Source organism: Vigna umbellata, chromosome 4 (genome assembly GCF_029865625.1).
Source record: "Vigna umbellata cultivar VRB3 chromosome 4, Vumbellata_1.0, whole genome shotgun sequence".
Classification (NCBI taxonomy): Eukaryota; Viridiplantae; Streptophyta; class Magnoliopsida; order Fabales; family Fabaceae; genus Vigna; species Vigna umbellata.
Genome location: NC_142168.1, coordinates 10,942,033 through 10,953,399, shown reverse-complemented (window position 1 = coordinate 10,953,399; position 11,367 = coordinate 10,942,033).

The window sequence follows — 11,367 nt, the reverse complement described above, 5'->3', positions numbered from 1 at the left end:
TGCCTACCCACATGCAAAAAATCGTACCGACAACTTGACCTGCTACCTGCTAGATACCCGCATAAAAAAAACTTACGGATATTAAATTGTTTTTCAATTGTATACCTATTTTCAACCCGCAAATATTTAAAAAATATACTTTATGAATTTTTAAATAAGGTCTAAATTAAATTGTAAATTAAGAAGAACAATTTAATATATTTGCTTCATATTAAAGAGAACAAATATTGAACAATTTTTGAAATATAGAGAGCATGGAGGAAACCAATCAATGTATGAAACAGAGAGATAAAGAACGTCCATGAGAACGCAAACAGGAACCATAAACCAAAATTCTAAAAACAGAATGCAATCACAGAAATCTCCAAACGGCGACAACCACCAGGGTCTTATGTGCAAAAATCCAATCTACATCAACGAACTAAAATCCAAAAAAACTCAAAACACACATTCGAATCCTAACTCCAAAATCTCGTGGGGGCACTACTGTTGAAGCACCTGTTGTCGCGAGGAGAGTACCGCACCTAAGCCATCGAAGCTCGCCCTTTCTCCTAGGGAAACCCAAATCAGAACTAAGAGAGTGGAAGAGGGAATGAATCCTACTCCCTACAATGTGAGCTGAACTAAAAGGAAGAAGAAAAGAGCCCTCCCTTAAGCGAGAAACTCGCTCGCGATAAAAGGGAAAATGACACTCCAAGCAGGTCCATCTACGAGAAAGGAAACATCGTGAGGAAAATTTTCTAATTGGATTCCATGTATGTGATTCAGCATCTTATACCTCTATTAAGGTTAGGTCAAAATTAATGTAACCCCTTTTTTTTCTTTTTTTTTATAAAAGGTAATTGAAAGGAATTCTAAACTACTGTTATTAAAATTTTCCTTTTTTTAAGAGTAAAAAAATTTGATTTTAAAAAATATAAATTAAATTATTATTATTATTTTTTACAAGTAACAGATATCTGTGAGTCGGATAGTATAATACACATACTCAACCCGTTTAGAAGTGGGTACTAAAATACCTGTTATCCGTGGGTAATAAATATACACGTATCCGTACGGATTTTATTCGTAGATATCTACGGGTGCATAACAATTTAAATAAAAAGAATAAATAAATAATTGAAAATAAATAAAACACATATTAACACGTGTCATATAAGTTAACATCATTAGTATACTAATGGAAAAAATCAAATTACATCACAATTAAAAAAATTAGAATTCAATTAAGATCAACATCATTAGTGTACTAATAGAAAAAATCAAATTACATCACAATTAAAAAATTAGAATTCAATTAAGATCAATTAGAATGTGAGGACTTAATTAGGATTTTTCAATAAACATCACCAACCGAAAATTTAAACATTTAATATATTATTATTAAATAAAATATTATAGTAATGAGACTTTACTTGCCAACGAAATTATATATTGTTTTCATATAAAAATAATCTATCGAATATTTTCTCCTCAATAATCACATGTTTTATACCTTAATTATTTTTACTATTTTATAATTTTAATTTTGTAGACATTTTTTCTGTAAAATATTAAAATTTTAGATAATGTATATAAGTCCTTAAAACTTCTGGAAATTAATTTAAGAATGGCCAATGGCAAGGAGGATATAGCGTCCAATCTAAGGCTTACGGAACCTAGAGCCAAGTCTTATAGAATTCACTATCAAGTGGACATCCAAAGGTTCAAGAGTGACATCCAACGTCTTAACCAATAAGCTCATGAACTTTATTATTATGACCAATGGTTTCAATAATTTCATGGAATTATTGGAGACGGCCAAGGTTGCGTCGACCATAATAAAAAACAAGTTTATCAAAGCATTGGAGAGGGCAAACAACACGGCTAATATAAAAAATGGAAGATGCAAAATGGCAGAGGTGTAGATCACTCTTTTGTCTTAGAGTTCACTTTATACAAGCCAATCAGATATCTAGATAACACTCCATAAGGTATAACTCTAACATTTAAATGCAAAGAAAAAGAGTAATAGAAATACTTGGACTAGCTTTTGCTGACCATTTTTAATGGTTTTGGATACCGTTTGGTGCGTTTAGGTAATTTTTAATTATTGAAGCTTGATGTTTTCTCTGCAACTCTTTATGCAGGAAAACAAATGATATAATATCACTCTCCACCTAAAGATCCAAAAACATTGGAATAGGAAAATGAAATACCACAACTCTAGTCAAAAGTAGTTCAGAACCACCGTATGGCAACGTCTGAATTACCGTATGACAAATATATAAACACAAAAAAGAATGAGTATAAAGGAAAGCGACAACACCAAAAACTCAATCTTTCTCAGTCCCTAGCACCTGCTCCCTCCCTCTCCAATTTCCGTGACAAGAACTTGGTCATAATCATGTTGTCTCCAAAATACTATGTTAGGATGGTTCTTTTGAAGAAGCCTCTCCTGCCGCTTCCTCCATTCTCTTTAGCAAAGCTTTCTCGTCTTCCTCCGGTTAGGATAAACTTAAATGGAATAGCCTTATATGGGCAGATAATAGGTAGTTAGTTTATGTAGGAGTTTTATGAGTTTTAAGAGTATAAGGGTTAGGAGTTCATTATGTTGTTAATAGGTAATAACTCTGTTTTGATAGCAGAGTTTAAGGCTTGGAAATAAAAAGTCAAATCTATAAATTGTAGTGTTTGATTGCATGAAATACATAAAATACTGTGAATCAGATTATTCACAAAATCTTAATTTGTTAATAAAATGATATCAAGAGCCAATTAACTTAAGCATATATGAGTTAAAAGAGAGAAAGAGTGATGACCAGTCTTATAATCAACGTGATTCTGTCCAAGTTGACAAAGATGATCAACTATGACAATTGGGAGGTGGTGAAAAATGATCATGTAGAACAAAAAAAGAAAACTACGAATTGGTCGAATGCCCATATAAATGTGTTGCGTACAAAGGACAAGACAACTTTGGATATCCTGTATCAAGTTGTGGACAAGTCTGACTTTAAAAAGATTACAAGTTCAAAATATTTAAAAGAAGTGTGATACATTATGGAGAAAGCTTATAAGAGGGATGTTCAATTGAAGTAGATGAGACTTGAAACACTTAGGGAAGAGGTGGAGAGCATGAAGATGAAGGAGACAAAAGGTAGCAGAGTACATAACTCGAGTACAAACCGTGGTGAACTATAACTTAGCAGAAATGGAGAAACGATGTCTGCTAGTCAAGTTGTGGAGAAATCTTGAGATTGTTAATTGAGGACTTTGACTAGAGCTGTCAAAATAATTGTATTTATGCGGGTCGGATTTCAACCCGACTCATTTAAATCCAGCTCATGCGGGTTGAACCCGTGGTGGGCCGGGTTGGCCCACCAACACACCTACCTAATTTTATTTTATTAAAATTTAATTTTAATTTTATACAAAAATATTTATTATTTTGTTTTTGCTTGAAAAAATTATTTAAGTTTCTTATTTTCAAAATTAATTAAACACCATGTTGGGAGTGAAATTTGAGACTGAAATTTGTTTAGATTTAAATTATAGAAAGTTAGTAATTTTTTTATTTAAAAAAGTTGTAATTAAGTAAGCCAGTGAGCCAACCCGTTTACCCACCAACCCGTGGTGGGTCGGACTGGATTCGAATTTTTTTGGCTCGCTAATAAATGAGTCAGGTTGGGTTGGTTCACTAAGTGACCAACCCGTGGTGGACCGGACCGGATTGGGCCGGGTGGCCCGTTTTGACAGCTCTAACTTTGAAAACGTGGTGTACATGATTAAGAAGTCCAACGACTTTTAGCACTCATAAAAGAAGGTGAAGAAGAAGTGATGTTGTTGATGGTGGCACGTAGTTCAAGAGCTAAGCATGAGTAACTGAAGAGCTCGACAAGACAACCAATTAATGTGAGAAAATCGACATTACAACAAAGTACCATCGATAGGTCCAAGATAACTTAGTAGATTAGAGAGGCTAGTAAGATATGTAGATAGCCTGGAAAGGGGGTATAAGAGCTCAAATAGTTTGAAGAGAGGGATTGAGAGCTTGGATAGCCTGGGAGGTGCTTAGACAGCTCATATAGCTTGGTAAAACATGTAGATAATTTGATGGGGAGCTTGAGTAGCACGATGGAGTAAGTCAACAACTTAGATAACTTAATGGAAAGTCATGATAGGGTAAGAAATCCAAATAGTCTGGATAGCTCAATAGATCAAGTGGACAACTCAAAAGGAGTTCAGTTTATTAATGTGATATGAGAGTGGTTTGATCTCTCAAGAACTCAACCTATTGACAATAACCCAATTAAGAACAAGTTTACCGTCGATAATGAAAAGAACAAATTGGCCACAAAGAAAGCAAAATACAAGTTAGCAAAAGGGAGGTACAAGTCAACCACATGCAAAGAGAGGAGTAAGTCGACTACAAAGATTGTAAAGAACTTGAATACTAATGAAAGGAGTGTACAATGGACATGGCAAAGTCAGGATGAAGGATAGAAGAACCGCGATGAAGGTGAACTTAAAATTTAGGTAGTTTTGTTAGGATAAATTTAAATGAATAATTAATAGATAATTAATTTGTTTAGAAGTTTTCTTTGTTTTAAGAATGCAAGAGTTAGGAGTTTATTATGTCATTAAATAAGTGTGTCATGATAACAAACTTAGAGATGAAAAACTAAAATAGAGTCTATTACAATGTGATATTTGATGGTATGGAATGAAAAAAAAAAATGAGTGAGATTATTTACAAAAATTTTGATTTGGTAACTCCTCCTTACGATGTCAACGGGGATATGGCATATTACTTCAAGAAGAGGGAAAATCTCACCTTGAAAATTACCTGAGCATTCTATCCTAGAAGAGAACACAGACAAGAGGCACAAGCACAAACAGGTTTGAAGGATATTCAAATTCTAGTAGAATCGAAATGAGAGTTTGGAATGTGAGTGAAATCGTTGGAAGGAATTTGATTGAAGCGAGAGACATCTAAAGTAGTTGAATCAGAGCAAAGAAAAGTGTCGGAAGGAAGAAGATTCATATGGAGAATAGCAGTTAAAAAAAGAAAGTAATATATAACTGTAACAAAACGTTAAAACAACAAAGACAATATACTAGTGCAAAAAACAGTGAAACTATCAAAGAAAATATACTAGTACAGAATATACTTTTTATAACATTTTTTATATTGATTATAATTGATTCCATGTAAAAAGTGATATAGTGACATAATCATTAATATTGTAAGTCTTTCTATATCATTTGAAACTAAAATTGATATAAAAAGTCTTGGCCATGGCAAAATAGTAATTAAATTTAATATTTTATATATTAGTTAGACCTAGAAATGACATAGAAAGTGATGTGACATTTTTATAACATTGAAGAAGTTTTTCCATGCCAATTAGTCATTATAATCAATACAGAATGTTTAATATTCTTCTTCTCAGTCCTTTCACGTCTCAGTTTCACTCTTTCCTAACCCTCTATTATGCACTTTGACTTTCCACTCCATGCTCACTACAGTACACTAGAGATCGTTAACCCTTCAATTTCACCTCACGATTGCATTCGTCACTAACACTACTCTCGTCATCGTTGCTCACATTCGTCAAAGGTTCTGTTGTGGCTTGCGTTCGTCATTGACCCTGCTTACGTTGTTGGTGGCGTTGGTCATGCTTTGGTCGTTGTTGGTGTTGTACTCCCTCCTTCCTCTTGCTCTTATTGTTGCAAATAGTGACTGCATTTTTTAGGCAAGCTTTATTCCAGGTAAGCTTTGTGGTTTTTTTTTTCATTGCTTGTGTTTTTATTTTGAATTTTTGGTGATTGTGTAATACTGATGGCTATATTTTTTTGGTGCAAATAGTCATTATAAATTGTAGTGATGTTAGAGAGATTAGCATTAAGCTTCTAATATTCACGTGAGTTTTCAAGAGAGGTTAAGTTGAAAGGTGGAAAAGTAATGAGCTTGTGACTCTAGTCCAATTGGATAATTCGAAACATGGAGAAAAGAATCACGAGTAATTTTTTATGTTATGGTTTGAACTAAATGTTTGTCACCTTCATTGTACTTGTGATATGCGAAACCTTTAACCTGGAAACAATGATTTAAAAAAACTTCATTTTGTCAATGTAACCAATGTAATATTTTGACATTGATTTTTTTTAATATTTTGATATAGAGTATATGACATTTTTTCAGTGGTTTATTGTATTGTTTATTTGTTATTGTGCTAATATATTCTAAATTTAATGAAAAAATGAAACATATAATGGATTAAAATATTGTCAAAATCTATGATATAATATATCATTACCCGTTATGTTTTTTTTTTCTTTTTACTTGTAGAAGTAAGATGGCATGACTGAAACATGATTAGTTTCAGAAATGAAAGTGAAGAAAATCAATTGACCAATAATTGATTCTTTAGGCAAAAATAAACTCTATATAGGCAAGAATCGATTCTCCAAGGGCGAGAATAAATTATTTGCTTTCACTTTACAATAGAATGTCATGCTTGGGTTTGCCACTGTTAGATTTCTTAGGATAATTGAAGATATAAGAAATATGTTGTACAGAGGAATGTGTTTTTTTTTAAACTAGGGGCTAAGTCAACATAACACCTTGACTTGAGAATTGATATCACAATTGAGTCATATAATAAAACTAGAATTAAAGCTTAAGAAAAATTAGATGGAAGATACAACCACACATATTAATTACACCACGACTGGGTCCTTCCCTATTTACAAATATAATGAAAAGCTCAACATCAAGTAGTATAAATAAGTAAATACACAAGATAAAAATATTATCCTTTTCTATATTGTATCTATTTTCCGAGAATAAACTTTAGATTAAAAAAACACATTAAAATGTCTTTATGGGTATCCAATCGACAAGATCAAATAAATATCAAGACTAGCTTGAAAGAAATAAATATCAAGATAGTATTTAATAAAATGTATTAGACCCTATAATAACATAAAACACAATTTTATTTTTTGAAATCAAATAACTTATATATCTCACGTTTTTTTACTTCTTCACTTTATTTCTTTCTCTCCATTTCTTCTTTTCCTCCGCTTAAGTTTTCCCAAGCATATTAATGACAGACCTAACCTTATTTATACTTCGCCAAAATATTATTAAAAAGGATGGAATTTAATATGTGAAAAATCAAATTTCCAAACATATTGATGAGGAACCTAACTTTATTTACTTTAAGAACACTTCGCCAAAAGTTTTCAAAGGGTTTAAAATTTAATATATGAAAATTCAAATTTCCAAACATATTATCGTAATCCAATTCATATAACTGAATATGATGATTCGAAATATATGATTTTTAGATTTAATACAATTCATATATCATTTTAATAAATTAATATTGTCTTTTTAAAATATTGTCATCAATTTAAAAATAGACTTAGTCAACATTCATGAAAACTAGGAATGAGAATGAAATGGGATAATGATGGATTTTATTATCTCGTCTCCGTTTCAAAAAAAAGTTTATATATATACATATATATTCATTTTCATTTTCATAATTAACGTGTATCAATTTTTATCTCATTCTCATCCTTTATGAGTAACGATTGTATTTGTACCTATATTGTTTGTACCTATATTCATTTTCTTACTATTTCAATATTAATTAACTATTTTTATGAAAATTCACGAAAAAAGAAATATAATATTGTCAAATAGTTATTAAAAGAATATATTTAATATTGAATATTTATAAATAAATCATAATTGTATAAATTTTAAGTCAAAATATCAAAATGTATATAACAACAAAATGTATATAATTTTTAGTTTTTGCTAGTTACCCCTTACTTGGCTTTTCAGCCTTTTTAACACTAGTCTAATTTGCCTTGAGAAACTGGTTGGAGCAGATGAAATAGCCAACATAATATTCTTTTTAAGTGTAATAATTATTTGTTTCTTCGGGTGTATCGATTGTGTGCTTAAAAATTCTAATTACAAAACTATTTACAATTCTAATTATAAATCTACAAAATCTTAATATTATGCATTTGCATATTCCCCTGCAATTCGAATTACAAAATTCAAACTTTTTTAAATGAAGCCATGCTGTGAGTATAATAAGGACTCAAAAACTGTAACATTGGGTGAGTGGATATTAAGTTGTTCACAATATCCTGATATGCGAGCAAATGTTTCTTGTTTATTTGGGTATCCAGATATTGTGATGCTTCATTAAATGTATCCACTTGTTTTCCTTCCAGATAGAACATCCAGTAGAGTAGTCTTGCCAGCACCACTTACACCCATCTGTTAGCACCCCTGGCCTAAAAGCACCATTAATACCTTTCAGAAGTTCAAGACGATTCTACATGATTTATTGCAAAACTTGAACTATTATCTATTGAGGAAGTTTCATTTTGAATTTTTTTTTGCAGATAAATTGACTTATAAAAGTGATGTATATGCTTTTGGAGTTGTTCTGCTGAGGCTTCTCTTGGAAAAGAAGCTTGTGGAAAAGCTAGCACCAATTCAATGCCATGTAGCTATTTATGAAATTTAACTGGGTTGGTTAGAAATAACATGTAGTTGTTTACTTGTAGGGATATAGATTCATGCATAATGTATTTATGTTCTGTAATGTTTTTTTGGTTGTGATCATTGTAAGGCCGTCATTTTTTGGCCTTTGTTTACGTTTGCTTCTTGATATTTTCTGGTTGTGATCATTGTAAGGTTGTGTCACTTGTAGGAATATAGCTTTACTCTTTTTTGTCATTGTCATTAATTTTCTACATTTTTGTGATTGTGTTTGTTAGTGATAAAACACCCCTCAAGTTAGGATTTTAACGATTTGATGTAAATTTACTATTAAAGGAAGATAGTTGATTCTCGTATTACTCTAATATTATTAAAAAACTTGATGACTTCAATATATAATTTCAGGCTGTTAATATGGCTGTAAGGAAGCTTACTATCAACCAGCAATGTGTAAGAAAACTTGAACCCAGCATTAAACAATTTTTTCTATCATTAATGTTTGGAGATAGCAAACTGTTGAACAATCAAGTGGAATACCTATATGATCTATATTATTGTGCTCCATAGATCTTGTCTAGAGTATTATCCTATGTGACTATGTGATTGGAGAGCTACTAGTAAATAGTAATTTAGTTTTCTTTCTTGGTTGAGGTTAAAGTGATAGAAACTGGTTCAAAGAATTGGGATTAACAAAAGACAATTAGATTTTTATTCAACAGACTTCTTCAACAAAAACCCAAAATACAAAGTAAACTTTTAGTTGAAAGTTATGTGGATTTTAGAGCCTAGTTTCTTCCCACAACAAGATAACCAACTAGCTCTCTTCCTCTTCTTTGTTATTTATCATAATCTCATTTTATTACAATAAAAAACAAAAAAAATTGTACACATCTCCGGCGATTTTAGCAAACCCCGGTTAGTTTCGACAGTTTCAGCAAAACCCCTGCTAATACCGGCGGTTTTCACAAAACCACCGCCAGTACCGGCGGTTTTCGCAAAACCCCCGCTAGTATCGACGGTTTTCGCAAAACCCCCGCTAGTATCGACGGTTTTCACAAAACCCCCACTAATACCGACGATTTTCTCAAAACCGCCGGTAATTACTTAGCGACGCAGGTTTTCCTGGCGGTTTTCCTATTCGCGGGTAACCTATTTTCCGGGGGTTAAAAATAACCCCCGATAAAAATGTAAATTTTTGTAGTGTGAGCAGCACAGAAATGGCGCTCAAGCGCCAATTTTGCAAACTGATGGTGCTCGGTGACACCGACATGTCAAAATGGGTTATTTAAGCATGTTTCTTGTGAGTTTTTGGGGATTCTTCTCCTCTTACATTTAATTCTTCAGGTACAGCGACTAAGAGAGGTCCTTGAAGTGGGATGCTAGGAAGCTCTCACACTCCTCCTTGGGTCTTCAAGCTTTCATCAATGGTGATTTTTCCTTTTTGAGTTGAGGAAGAAGATGGGTCACGAATTAGAGATGGAAATGCGAAGAGGAAGTGCAATTGGAGCATGAAGCACCTGTAAATAACCTTGAAGAAGGTTGTGCATCCCTCTATGGTTTAAATATCTTTCTTATCTATCTAATTTTGTAGAACCTTAAGTTTTCCATCATGGAGAACTTTTCCTATTTGTTGAGATTGGTTGTAAAACATGGAATTCTTATGTATTTTTTTATGTTAATGATATATGTTTTTCCAATTCATGTTAGTATTCAATTTCTATGCTTAATGCTTGTTTTTGTTTTGTCACTCATGCATGATTTTGTAGTTTTTTATGTATTGGGAAATATGATTTGAACCTAGAACTGAAATTGAACACTTAATGGATGGAATTAAGATGTTTGTGAATGCATAAGAATGAAATGGATGAATTTTAGTCTTAAATTGTAAATACTCTACGTTAAATTTTTTTTGTCCACTGTTTGATAAAAATACCAAAAAAAGTATAAGAGAAAGAATTTTCATGTATTGCTCAAGTCCCTTGAGAGAACGATATTTATCACTTGCTACACTGCAATCGGTAATTTGTAATTGTTTTTGCATCTATCAATAGCTAAAGGCAATATGTGAAACATTTGATGGTAATGTTAAATAAAATACCTTTAAATAGAAGGAGAAGTATATTATGATGAAAAAAAATCCTTTAATAAAAACTTGTTCATTTAGAAAAAAAACTTACAAAAACTAATATACTTTCTGAAAAAACTTGCAATGACTAATATACCATACTATTAAGAAATTTATATATAAATTAATTAAAATTGTGTTTCTTATATCTCTAGTATTGTTTTGTTTTTTAGTGATAATACTATTTGCTTTTAGTTATGACATTTATTATGTAATTTTTTTTTTAGATTATTGAAAGTTATATGGTTACAAATTGGATTTTTTATTCTAATGATACAATGTTTATTATTGGTTACATTTTTACTTTAGATGAAGGTGTAATATAAGGAAAATCTACTAAACAAACTTTTATTTTACTATCTACCATGAAAGCCAAGATTTTTGTTTTCGATATTGCCACTGCAGAGAGAAAATTTCTTAAAATTCTTGTATATGATTCACCTCTTATTTGATTGTTTTGTGACAATTAAATTGTTATTTCAATATATATATATATATATATATATATATATATATATATATATATATATATAATTTGCTTACATCAAATTAAACTTTAATTAAATTATATATTCAATATTTTTTTATAGACTGCAAATTTAATAGATCAAATATTTATTTTTTTATTTTTCATTAATAGATCGTGTATAAATAATTTCAAACTTATTTAGATGTTTAGTGTAACATCCCAAAATACAGTAATTACCATAAATCAGAATTAATT